The 12,562-nt window shown below is 46.3% G+C and overlaps 1 long non-coding RNA gene across 1 annotated transcript; it reads right to left on the bottom strand.

Moving 5' to 3' along the window:
• Positions 1–7,827: 7,827 nt before the first annotated feature.
• Positions 7,828–12,544, bottom strand: LOC148756638 (uncharacterized). The gene is made up of 3 exons (XR_016022766.1): positions 12,292–12,544; positions 8,131–8,305; positions 7,828–7,960 (listed from the first exon to the last, which is right to left on the bottom strand). It is a non-coding gene; the product is annotated as an uncharacterized LOC148756638 (long non-coding RNA).
• Positions 12,545–12,562: the final 18 nt, after the last annotated feature.

The raw sequence follows: 12,562 nt of genomic DNA, 5'->3' as shown, positions 1-12,562 counted from the left end.
GTTCCCCACTCTTGGGTCAGTTGCAAACACAGGCAATCTCATAAAAAAGGAAGAGCAGAAGTAAAATCCAGAGGGTAGAGCCAAGAACTGTCATTCACAAGCCTTTAGCCCTAATTAAGAAACTGGCAATATGCACCTTGATGGATTTCATATTCGCTATAATCAGGGACTCCTGTGTGCCTCCCATTTTCTCCCCTTTAGAGAGTGTCCACAGTGGTTGTGCTATGTCTGTCACAACATTGCATGTTGGGTTTATTTAGGGCAGATAGCTTGTGTCTTTTGTTCACAGGTCGTCAGATCAAGAACTGTACTCAAGCAGCTGTACTGAAGGAAATGTACCTGAGGAGCATAATCCACACCTGGACCTGATTTAAATGATGAGTTCCTTAATTTTGAGCAGATAAAGGAATGAGACTTTTGAGGACTTGGGGAGGGTGTTAATATGTTTTGCATGTAAGAGGGACATCAATCATTGAACGGCAGAGGGAAGAGTATGGTAGCCAGACTCCAAGAAGGCCCTCAGTGGTCTTCATCCTTTTGTGTGGTCACCTCCTACACGAGATCAGGGATGACTTCTGTGACCAATAGCATATGGCCAAAGTGACAGTATGTGACTCCCGAGGCTAGGTCATAGCCTCAGCGGGCGGCCGGTTTGCTCAGTGGTTAGAATGCAGTGCTCATAACACCAAGGTCTCCAGTTCGATTCCCACATGGGCCAGTGAGCTGCACCCCCCACAATTAGATTGAAAACAATGACTAGACATGGAGCTGATGGGTCCTGGAAAAATACACTGTTCCCCAATATTCCCCAATAAAAATTTAAAAATTTTTTAAAAAGACAGTGCAGCTTCTACCTTGGTTTCCTAGATTCCTTGCTGTGGGGACAGAGCCCCAGAGAGTAGTTTACAGGCTCTCGGCCTCACAGGGAAGGGTGCTGGCTCGGGTGGTGGATGGCCATCGGCTGTGGCTGATTGGCTGTCGGCTGTGGCCGGTTAGCCGATTGGCCGCTGGTATAACTGCTGCGGCTACGGAGGACTGCCGAGGATTGCCGAGGATTGCCGAAGAGCCGAGCAGAGCCGAGGAGAGCGGAAGGGAGGAGAGGAACAGAGTCGAGAGAGTGGAGGAGAGTCGTCGGTCAGTCGGTTGGCGGAAAGGCAGACGGCAGGTCGCGCGTCCAGTGGGCCCAGCCTCCAGTGAGACAATAGTGGTATGACTCCCCTACCTATGGCTCCCTGGGTGTTCCTTTTTGGCCTCACCATATCCTGCGTTCTTGTGTGGGAAGCGGGAGCAGAGACCCCGCAGGCCGCCCCGCCTGAAAAATGGCGCGGCGAGCAGGCCTCCGCGCACGACAAATGGCGCAGCGAGCAGGGTCCCCCGCACGACACTTGCTCTGGAGGAAGCCACCCACCATCTTGAGAGGACACTTGAGAAGCCCTATAAAGAAGTTCATGTGGAGGGGAACCAACCTGCTAGCACCAACTTGCCAGCCGTGTGACTGAGCCACCTTGGAGGCACAGCCTCCAGCCCTGGGCAAGTTGCCCCACCCCACACATTCTCAAGTTTTCCAGCTGAGGCCCAGCCATCAGGGAGCAGAGACTAGCCGTCCCACTATTCCATGTCTGAATACCTGATCCACAGAAACCGTGAGATAGTTAATAATTATTGTTATTTTAGGCTATTAAGCTTGGGGGTGGTTTGTTATACAGCCATGCATAGCTACTGCAGGATCCCAAGCATTTCTCACTGCTAGTGCATCCTGAAATAGCCAATTTGTCCATGTTACTGTACAGAATCCACAGGTATATGCAACCCAGCTGTTCTCTCAGGAAATCATCCTCCACTAGCTCTTTTGCTTACAATGTGAAAATTTTAAATTAAAAAAATTTTTTTTAATTGCTGTTTACATTCAATATTATATTAATTTCAGATGTACAGTATAGTGGTTATACATTTATATAACTCACAAAATGATCCCCCAATAGGTCTAGTACCCACCTGACACCATACATAGTTATTACAATATTATTAACTATATTCCCTATTCTGTACTTTACATCCCCCTGAAAACTGAAATTTTAAAAGCCTAAGATGTTTGGCTAATGCAAAGTTGGAGAGATTTAAGGAAGGGAGGAGTTTTAATCAGAAAAAAAAAATTTTGCCGGGAAATCAATGACTCTGGCTTTTTATAAATGAGAGGGCTCACTGAACCCACAATATAAAAAGGGGACACGGTAGGTGAAGGTCTACACATCAGGGGCTTGCTCTTGCAAAACCAAACCACAAGGCCAACTTACAGAAAACAGAGCTCTGCTATGCCGAGCTCAGCACTGCTCTGTTGCCTGGTCTCCCTGGCCAGGGTAGGGGCCAGCTGAGACCAGGGCACGTCGTCTGAGAACAACTTCACCCACTTTCCAGGCGGCCTGCCCCACGTACCCTGTGAGATTTGGGCTGTTCCCTTCTTCAGGAGGGTGAAGACTTTCTTTGTAAGTATGAGGCCCCCCTGTCCTTTCTCTCTTCTTGGGACTGCCCCGGCTACATATTCTGCTGGGTTGTTGTTTTTTTTAAAAATCTCCTTTCTTCTGTAGGGCCTCCCCGAAAAGCTGATGAACTGGAGGATCCCAGTGAGGCCAGTAGGAACCCTCAGACAGTAGCATTGGGGAGAAAAAGATCTTACAGCTGCTCCGAAATAAAACCGTCTACATCTCAGAAAGTTACAGTTGTTTCCTTGCCTGGAATAGATCTGGAAGAATTGATCTGAGGTGAAGGTGTTTCCACAACCTGTGGTAGAAGCCTGTCATTGAAAACTCTCAGACCCTGATGGACTCTGGGAAACGCCGTGAATGAAGGAAGTCTGCCTTAACAGATGATCCGTGTTCCCAGGGACCTTTCAGCTCCGGAGCTGATGACTGTGGCAGGGAGAAGGGAAAGGCAAATGCAGGCGGTGCCTGAGGCGATTGAAAGCCCTGGAGTCAGACGTGCGTGTCTTGTGACTGTAAGAGAGCAGATCAGGCAGAGGACTGGCAGTCTAGACTCAAAACCCTGGGGCGAAGTCAAGACACTTCCTAAACTTCAAAGTCAGGGTTTCGAATGATACCTGAGCCTAAGAGAAATACTCCTTTTTAGCTGATGCTTACTGTCCTTTTGGATTCTGTGATCACACCTAGGGTAAAACTGCACAGATCACACAACAGAGGCCCTAAATAAAAGAGGCCCAGGGTACAAGTACTGTGAGTATTTTTCTGAATGTCGGACTTTCTCTAGTTTTGTGCTCTCTACAGCAAAGCCAAGCCCAGACAGGCTGGCTTTTGCTTAATATTTCCTTTCCAGAGGACTTGCAGGCAAGATACCTTCTAGAATCTGGGACTGGACAACACTCCCAGAGTATGGGACGGTTGGATGTTTAGGGGTGGATGTACAGAGGGAGTAAACTATGGGAAGAAGGTCAGGGACATCAGCTTCATGTCTGCAAGCATTGGTGTCTGCTTTCTTTCCTTTCTTTGCTCAGTGATCGCAGCCCAGTCTAGGGGTGGTGAGGCCCAGCCTGCAGAAAACCTATAAATTCAGGGTAAAGGCAGGAATTGTCACAGAGGTATTCATTCCAACTGGTTAGCTTACCCCATTTCCCTGTTTATCTACCACCATCCACTCCACTGTCCCTCAAGCTATAGATGGTTAATGACAGGGAAGAAGGCCGTGTGAAGACAGAAACAGACTGGAGTGATGTAGCTACAAGCCAAGGATTGCTGTCAGCCACCAGAAGCTAGGACAGACACATGAACAGATTCTCCTTCAGAGCCTCCAAAAGGAAGCAACCCTGCTGACACCTTGATTCAGATTTCTGGCCTCCTGAACTGTGAGAGAATAAATGTCTATTGTTCCCCTCCATCTAGTTTGTGGCAATTTGTTGCAGCAGCCCTCGGACACCCAAGAGACAGCCCTGGGACAACAAAGAGAAATAAAAACATATGCTCACAAAAAAGATCTGTACACAATGTTCATAGGAACTTTATTTACAATAGCTCCAAAGTGGAAACCCCCCAAATGTTCATTGACAGGTAACTGGATAAACAAATTGTGGTCTATCTATTCAGTGGACTCCTACTCCTTGATAAAAAAATAACGAACTACTAAGATATGCAACCATATGAGCGAATCCTGGAAGCGTCATGTTGAGGAAAAGAAGACAGATGTGGGGACAGAGCCAGGAGTACAGTTTCCAAGCTCTCGCCCTCACGTGGAAAGGTGCTGGCTCGGGTAGTAAATGGCCATCAATTGTGATTGGATGGCCATCAGCTGTGGCTAGTTGGCCGTCAGCTGTAACCAGTGAGCCATTGGCCACTATATAACTGCCATGTTGTGGGGACAGAGTCCCAGAGAGCAGTTTCCAGGCTTTCAGCCTCGTGTGGGGTGGTGCTGGCTCAGGGGGTGAATGACCATCGACTGTGATTGGTTGGCCATCAGCTGTAACCGGTTAGCCAATTGGCTACTGACGTAACTGGGGGCTGCGTTGATTGGTTGGTTCGTTGGCAGGCAGAGAAGTGAATGGCGGACTGTGGATTGTGTGGCTACTACTGTGTGTGTCTCCCTGGCCGCCAGAGAGAATATAGTGGTATGACTCCCCTACCTATGGCTCCATGCGTGTTCCTTTTTGGCCTCACCATATCCTGCGTTCTTATGTGGGGAGCGGGACCAGAGGCCCCGCATGACACCCCACACGATACGTGTCTACACTAGCAGAAAATGGGGGCCAGCAAGAAGATTGTGGCTGAGCTAGCAAGAGCAGATTGCAGTTAGCAGGGCGGATTGCTGAGAGACGGACGCCGCCAGCGAGAATACAGTGGTATGACTCCCCTACCTATGGCTCTGTGGGTGTTCCTTTTTGGCCTCACCATGTCTTGTGTTCTTATGTGGGGAGCAGGACCAAAGACCCTGCAAACCGCCTCGCATGACAAATGGTTGCAGTGAGCAGGGTCTCCCTGCATGACACATGGCGCAGCGAGCAGGGTACAGTGCTGGCCAAAGCACTCCGAAGGGTGATGGAGCAGTTTTTGCGTCTGAACTCTCAGTCTCAGGAAGACCAGGAGGAGCAGCTGCCAGAGAGTTGGACCCCCGTGGAGGGGTGGGAAGACGTGCACTCCTGGCTCTGTCCCCACAGTTACTTAGGGTGATTTTTCCAGGAACAGATTTCAAGACTAATTCAGAGTATTCCAGAGGAAGATTTTATTCCCTACATGTAGGGTGGTCAGATTTAGCAAACAAAAATACAAAGTGCCCAGTTAAGTTAGCATTTCAGGTGAAAAAACGAATTATTTTTTAGTATCAGTATGTCCCAAATATTACGTACGACATCCTCATACCCTACCTACAGGTCTGGTCATATAGTAGAAATACGCTGATGACCTGTGAGGTCCAGTCCAGGAAAGGCAGGATAGAGCCAAAGAAGAAAAGACTATTTAGGAAAACAGGATGGAAATTGTTAAATTCCTATAATAGGTATAAATTTGATGACTGTGAGGTAAGAATATTGTTTCTTGGTAACTGAAAAACAAAGGAGAAAGAGGGGGCATCCATGGGGATCATGGTGTGGGGGTGAAGATCTGGAAACTTCTATGCACCAAACAAAGGGCCTTATCTATAAAAGACACCTGATGAATATTGTCTGATTTTGGTGTACAGATCTGGAGTACAGGAAACTGAAACTATGGTTTTGGATCACTTTAATGTTATGATATTTCATAGGAAGTGTGGGTAATATACAAATGAAGCTATTTAATCAAAGGCTGTATGAAAGTATGTAATACCTTGCCTCCTAATTGTCAAATCCCAGGGAAAAATAAAAACATTCTCATTGCTCTTTTAGAGTTCGGTTTTAAAAAGTCAAGTTTCCTTTCCATTACTTTCCAATTCCCAGGGCCATAACATTTCCAAGTATATGCGATTTGAGGACTTATTGCTCTTAACTTAGTGTGCCTTTTTTTTCCATAAGAGTTTATTTGAGCCAAACTGATGACATATGCTGGGGAGCAGGGTCTCAAATGCTCTTCTCAGTGTATCTTTCCTGAACTTCATGCTTGGACTGGTTAAGGAGCGCAAACCAGGTGTATTATAAGAGGACTTTTTAAAAGATGTCTTTTTTCCTCGTGGAAAACTGTGACTTCCCAATTCTGTAGTGTTGTCTGTATCCCAGAAAACCTGCTCAGGACGAGAGCATCTTAGGGCTCTGGACCATAGCGAACCCCACGATGCACTCTGGAAGCTTGAAGGAAAGAAGTTATTTTCCAGGGTCCACTGGAGACTGGTTTCCTGTTCCTCGAGGGCACTCAGCGAAGGACTGTGTTTCTAGGTTTCACAAAGCAAGAGTATGCCTTTATCTCAAAAAGCAAGCAAGCAAACAAAAGTGAGGAGACCCCCGCGTCAGGGTGACAAGCAAGTAAAATTTTGCTGGGAGTAGTGGATATTAACACAGATTACCATTGATTGGGGATAGTTCCTAAAATTCTGGTGACATCAACATCTTCGCTAAGAGCCTACTATGTGTCAAGCATTGTGCTTGACCTGGGGAATATAAAAATTATTAGTAAAACAAAGTTCCTGTCTTAAAAAGTGAGACAGACCCATGCACCCATCATAATAATCAGGGCCAGTGGAAATACCTGGAGTTCCCTCTAACCCAGATATTGGCTTCTTTGTTTAGAGGAGGGGCAGAGGTAGGCAAAGGGCAGAAAGGAAGACCTCCAGCGTTCAGACTCCCAAATCCCTGCAGACTACTGGACCCATTCTCCTTTGAGGGCACTTTAGACATCATCAGTTTTTCTGAATGTCTTTTGGGATTGTTACTCTTGTCCCACAACTGTTCCCACAAGGCACTTATCCAAGTATTTCTTCCAGACACATATGGTTGTCTCCACGAGAGTAATCCAAATAAAAACAATATTCTCCATCTTTGTACATTTCCAGTTAATTTTAACTCCCCTAATGGATTAGCTTCCTGGGGGAAATGTTTGATTGGAGTATCCCTTAATCCAGCTTTTATTATAATACAAAGAGGTACATGAAATTAGAGGATTATGTACATAGAAACATATTAGCAGGGCCCTTAGTTGCTGGACTTAAATGATCACACAGGGGAAGTGCTTCATGAATTGTTTTACAGAGAGCGTGGCGGGGAGGGGACATTTTTGAGGGCCCCTTTCTTGCATCCTGCCTTTCATCATTCAGATGACATGGTGAGATGCATTTCAAAGCCTGGTGTCCAGGCACTTGAGATTTAGGAAGGTGAAAGACTTCCTGTAGCCAGGTGATCCGGATGTGGCTCAGGATTTAAGTGACACCAGTAGAGCTAATCTCCAATGTCTATTTTGCTGCCCAACATCCATTTACACCTTTTCTGGAATCCACTGTAACAATTTTTCTCTGGAGAATCACTGTCTCCCTCTCTGTTCAGTGTTCTTCAGACACTGCTGTAGGCTCCAGGTGACTCAGGCCTGACCAATCAGAGCATTGCACTTTCCTGGCCACAGATTTGGTTCAAGGATGGATCCAATCAAAGCCAATGGTATACAGTGAGGTTTTGTGGAGACTTCTGAGAGAGCCTTCCCACTGAATTGGTCCTGGAACTGGTGGTAGCCATCCTGTTTGCACAGAAGAAGCCCGAGAATGAAGTCAGCATGGAGAAGTACAGAGACAAGAAGTGGAGAGAGAACAGGCACAAACCACACCTGAATTTAACCCTTAATACTTGAAAAAATTATTTTAAAATGTTTATAATATATTTTCTTTTAGCGGTTACAGTTGGGTTTTTGATACCCAACTGCAATAGAAAAAGTCCCGACCTGTATACTAGGTGACAGAGATTTGATTTCCTTGGCCCAGGTGCCATGAATAGTAGTTGTCCAAGGTCCAGTAAGACTTGGTCTCCAAGGTACCCTAGGGAGTTCCAAACCTGGTTGATGAACAACATCTGCAACAAAAATATTGGTGAAGCCCCTTACCAAGAGATTCTCAATCATTAGATCTGGTGGGATGGAGGGTAGGTAGAAACCAATATTTTTCAAAAGTACCCATATCATTTATTTATTGCAGCACCCCAAAGCTTAGTGTCTTAAAATAGCAATTATAGTATTTGCTCACAATTCTTGAGGGCTTGTTAACTTGGTTCTTCTGCTGGCTTTGCTTGGAATCCTCATGTGGCTGCTGTCATCTGGCAGGAGAACTCTGCTTGATGGCCTCTCTCACTTGTTTGAAAGTGGTGTTGGCTGAGGATTCCCAGCAAGCAGGTTCAGACTGCTCCACATGGTGGCAACATCTAAGAGCATGACACAGAATCTGTAGGGTCTCCTGAGGACTACACGCATAACCAATTTTATCACTTTCTATTGGTTAAAGCAAGTCACATGGCTAGCCATATTCAAGAACTGGGAAAAGAGGGGCGGTCGGGTGGCTCAGTTGGTTATAGCGCGACTCTGGATGATGGGGCTGCCGGTTGGATTCCCACATGGGCCAGCGAGCTGCGCCCTCCGCACTGGAGTGGGGTCAATGAGCTGCCACTGAGCTCCCTGGTGGCCAGATGGCTCAGTTGGTTGGAGCGCGTCCTCTCAATCACAAGGTTGCCGGTTCGCCTCCAGCAGGGGATGGTGGGCTGCGCCCTCTGCAACTAACAACCGCGACTGGACCTGGAGCTGAGTTGCGCCCTCCACAACTAAGATTGAAAGGACAACAACTTGACTTGGATGGAGCTGATGAGTCCTGGGAAAAACACACTACTCTTCCCCCAATAACTAAAAAGTTCTAGAAATACACACTCTTCCCTTCCCAATAATATCTTAAAAAAAAAAAAAAAAGAACTAGGAAAGGAGTCTCCACCACTTACTGGGAGCAGCTGCAAAGAATGTGTGTTCATGTTTAATCTACCACAGTGCCCAAGGCTCTTAAGCTTTAATGTAACAAACTGCCACAAATTTAGTGGCTTAAAACAACACAGATTTAATATCTCATAGTTCTGGAGGTCAGAAATGCGAAAATCAAGCTATCGGCAGAGCTGTGTTCTTTCCAAAGGCTCTAGGGAAGAATCTGTTTCCTTGCCTTTCCTAGCTTCTAGAGGTCACCCTCATTCCTTGACTCGTGGCCCCTTCCTCCATCTTCAAAACCCAAAACAAGCATCTCCAAATCCCCTTTTTTCTCTCTGACTTCTGCTTCCACGGTCCTTCTCAGACCCTCTTGCCTCCTCTTCCACGTCACGTGGTCCCCTGTGATTACACTGGGCCCATCCAGATAACCTAGGATAATCTCCCCAGCTCAATATCCTTAACTTATTCACATTTGCAAAGTCCCTTTTTGCTATTTAAGGAGACATAGTCACAGGTTCTGGGTTTAAGACATGGACATCTTTGGGGAACCATTATTCTACCACATTTTAGAATCTTAGATCAAGAAAAACTGTATCTCACAGAATTCAAAGGACCCAGTCATCCAGCCTGGGCTACCCTACAGACCCGGGGAAGACAGGCAGCACACAGGCACTCAAGGGACTGGGTTTTAGAATCAAACAGACCCGGGTTTGTATTCCGGTTCATCACATGCCAGCGGGGTGACCTGGAACAAGTTTGTAATCTCTGAGCTTGCTGTCTGAAGTGCAAGATGGGGACAATATCTATCTCACAGGACTGCTGTCAGTTTTAAATGAGAAAATGTATGTTAAGTACCTCAGATGGTGCCTGTAACATAATAAATACTTAATAAAAGGTAGTGATGATTAGAAAGAGATTTGGTTAGGTTTCAAGACTTCAGAAATATAGTTTCATGTGGCTCTTCAGGGGCTGTAGGTGGAACCGGTCATGCTGACTCAGGAGGAGCAAGTGAAAAGAGGTGGCAGAAACTTGGGGGAAAGAAATGGACTTTTCTGGAGTTAACAAGGACAAATTTCAGGGTTTCGGAGACACAGAACCAAGCGCCTAAAGTACCGGAAGAAGCACAGGGATTTTCTTTTGTTTTGTTTTTGTTTTTAAGATTCAGAAGTGTGAACAGGGGCATCTTTCAAAGCTTATGGGAGAGAGAGAGGGAGTGGGAAAAGAAAGGGCATGAAGTTCAGAAGAGAGTCACTTTTCTGAGGCTCCTGGAATATAGGACACGGCTTTAGTTTTTCAGTGAGGTAGATTTCTGTGTTTCTGAAGCAATAGCAGGTACATGTTTCTGGAGCTCAGGTGAATTTGAGATTGATACAGTTTGGGGAAAAGAGTGAGTTTCACAAGTTCTCCCCAAATGATTATTTTAATGCATTCCAGTTTTGTGACTCATATACTGTGCATTATGGCACATCACGCTGAGAAGAATAATTCATAGCAATGAAATGATTTAAACTTAACCCACCAACAACTCTTTCATCACATAATTCCAAGTGAACGTGGCCACAGGAATATTTTCTTAACCTAGGCATTTGAAACTGCTGTTGTCACATTCTGAATATTCTGATGATTTTTGAGGGTCCTGGAAGAGTTGCATTTTTCAATTTGTTTGTTACAGGTTCCTTATTTTGCAGACGTCTTAGACAAGCTTCAAAGGGCAGATGGATATCTTATATGATATTTGGCTAATCCATGGTAGGTAAATCTGGCTTTAGGTGGCGAAAGATAATGTCAATTTTGAATTACTCTTAAGTGAGGCTTTGGATGGGGAAGCAAAGGAGTGAATGGAGTGGAAGCTGCCTGCTCAAAAGTTAGAGAGCACAGAGCAGCAGCTCAGTGAGGGGCACGGAGGCTCCTGCTAGATCCCTCACTGGACATTAACCTAGAACACTGTTAAAACAGGTTCTTTGAAGACCTATTGGAAAGTACTTGGGTCACTAAGGTTAGAGATTTATGAAGCTCCAGCAACCTCAAGGAATCCCTCCCTTGACCATGGGAGAAATAGGCTAAAGAGAAAGGGAGCCTTTGTGTTTCCCACCTCAGGGGCAGGAAGGGGAGCAGGGTTACCTCAGGTTGGTTCACAGAGACATGTCTGGAACACAGACAAGAGATCCAATTCTCTCAAAGCAGGGATTCAGAATAAGGTAATAAGAAAACCTGTGGGCAAGTCCCATTCGAATGTTTAGGGCAGTAAAGTGGTCTGAGGTGTCCATACAAGTACTAAGAACAGTGATTATTTAATAGAATTTTGCAATCTTAGAACTGGAAGGGACCTCAGCAACAATGTAGTTCAACCGTTTGGTTGCCATGGAGCTTTCTTCCAACAAAAGCTTCCATGGGAGCCCAAATACAAACCCAAACGAAAGCAGGATTACTCTGGTTGGGGGGAGACAAAAAAAATCACAAAAGCTTATTCATAAAATTAGAAATTTAAAAAAATCATCATGGAAGAAAACATTTTTAGTTATATCTATATCAGGGAGACTAAAGCAACATTGATCACAAAGAATAAAGTTCCCCAAACGAACACATTCTTAATTTATAAAGTGAAGAACCTTTGGATTTTAAGGGCATGTTTAATTGGAGGCATGAGAACAGGGAATATGATTTTCTGTCACGGAAATGAGCGTTGGACGGAAATTTTCAGTTTGTGGACTATGCTACGCTAGTTTGGGACAACGAGTCCCCAGGTCCCACCAGGTGGCGCCCGTGTTCAGCATTTGGAGAACTCGGCGCTTGGTTCTCTCCAAGAGGGTCGGGCAGCCTCTGGCCTTACAGTTTTAGGAAACCCGATGGGGTGCCACGCTTAAGAAAACAACACTTGTGTTCTAGGTATCTTAACATCTTTCTCTCACTTTCGTTCCAACTATCAAAATCTGCTTAACAATGGTATTGCTGAGGTGTCCTAACTTTTCAGAAAAGGAAGACCCCTCCCCTCACCCCTCCCCCCGCCCCGCTGCCGATCCCCCCCCCCCCCCCCCACGGACACACATATTCCAAAGAAAACGACAGGGAGAGATTTGCAGGGGGCCTGGAGCAGCAGGAGGAAGGCTGAGAATCCGCAGACTTCTAGTGCAGGTTTTGCCTTAGATGGTCCTGAGGAAGCAGCGCTGCTCCGGCCTCAGTTTCCTCGTACATGGGACGGTTCTTTGAGCCCTAGCATCCGTGGCACCCCCTTGCAGGGGAGTCAGAAAATCCTCAGCTTAAATTCTGGATCCTAGTGAGAACTGTAAAGCGGGCTGTCATCTCGCATAGTTACTGAGGTTCAATAAAACAATGCAATATTCTGAAGCGCTGGTACAGCGTCACTAACTGGGTCTATTATTATTACCCTCCTACGCCACTCATTACCCTGAGGGTGGGGGTGCAGCAGGGAAGTCTAAGAACTTACACATTTTTTCATTCATTTTTCATTCATATTCAAGAGACGTTTTAGCACTCCAGGCTGCAACATGCTAAGGGGCAGCAGACTTCTGGGGCAGAAACGGGGATTAAGCGCCACTTTCACAATCCTCCGCGGGAGCCTGTCTCCCCACAGCGGGCCGCGGCCCCCGCACCCAGCTCGCCGTCAGCGACACCCAGCGCTGGGGCGCGGCTCCCCGCCTGGACCCTCCGGAGCCTGCGCCACGGCAGGCCTCGGGTCCCGCCCCCGTGCGTCGCTG

This window comes from Rhinolophus sinicus, chromosome 11 (assembly GCF_057876585.1).
Source record: "Rhinolophus sinicus isolate RSI-liver-muscle chromosome 11, RSI-T2T, whole genome shotgun sequence".
Lineage (NCBI taxonomy): Eukaryota > Metazoa > Chordata > Mammalia > Chiroptera > Rhinolophidae > Rhinolophus > Rhinolophus sinicus.
This window is presented reverse-complemented; position numbering and strand designations above follow the sequence as displayed.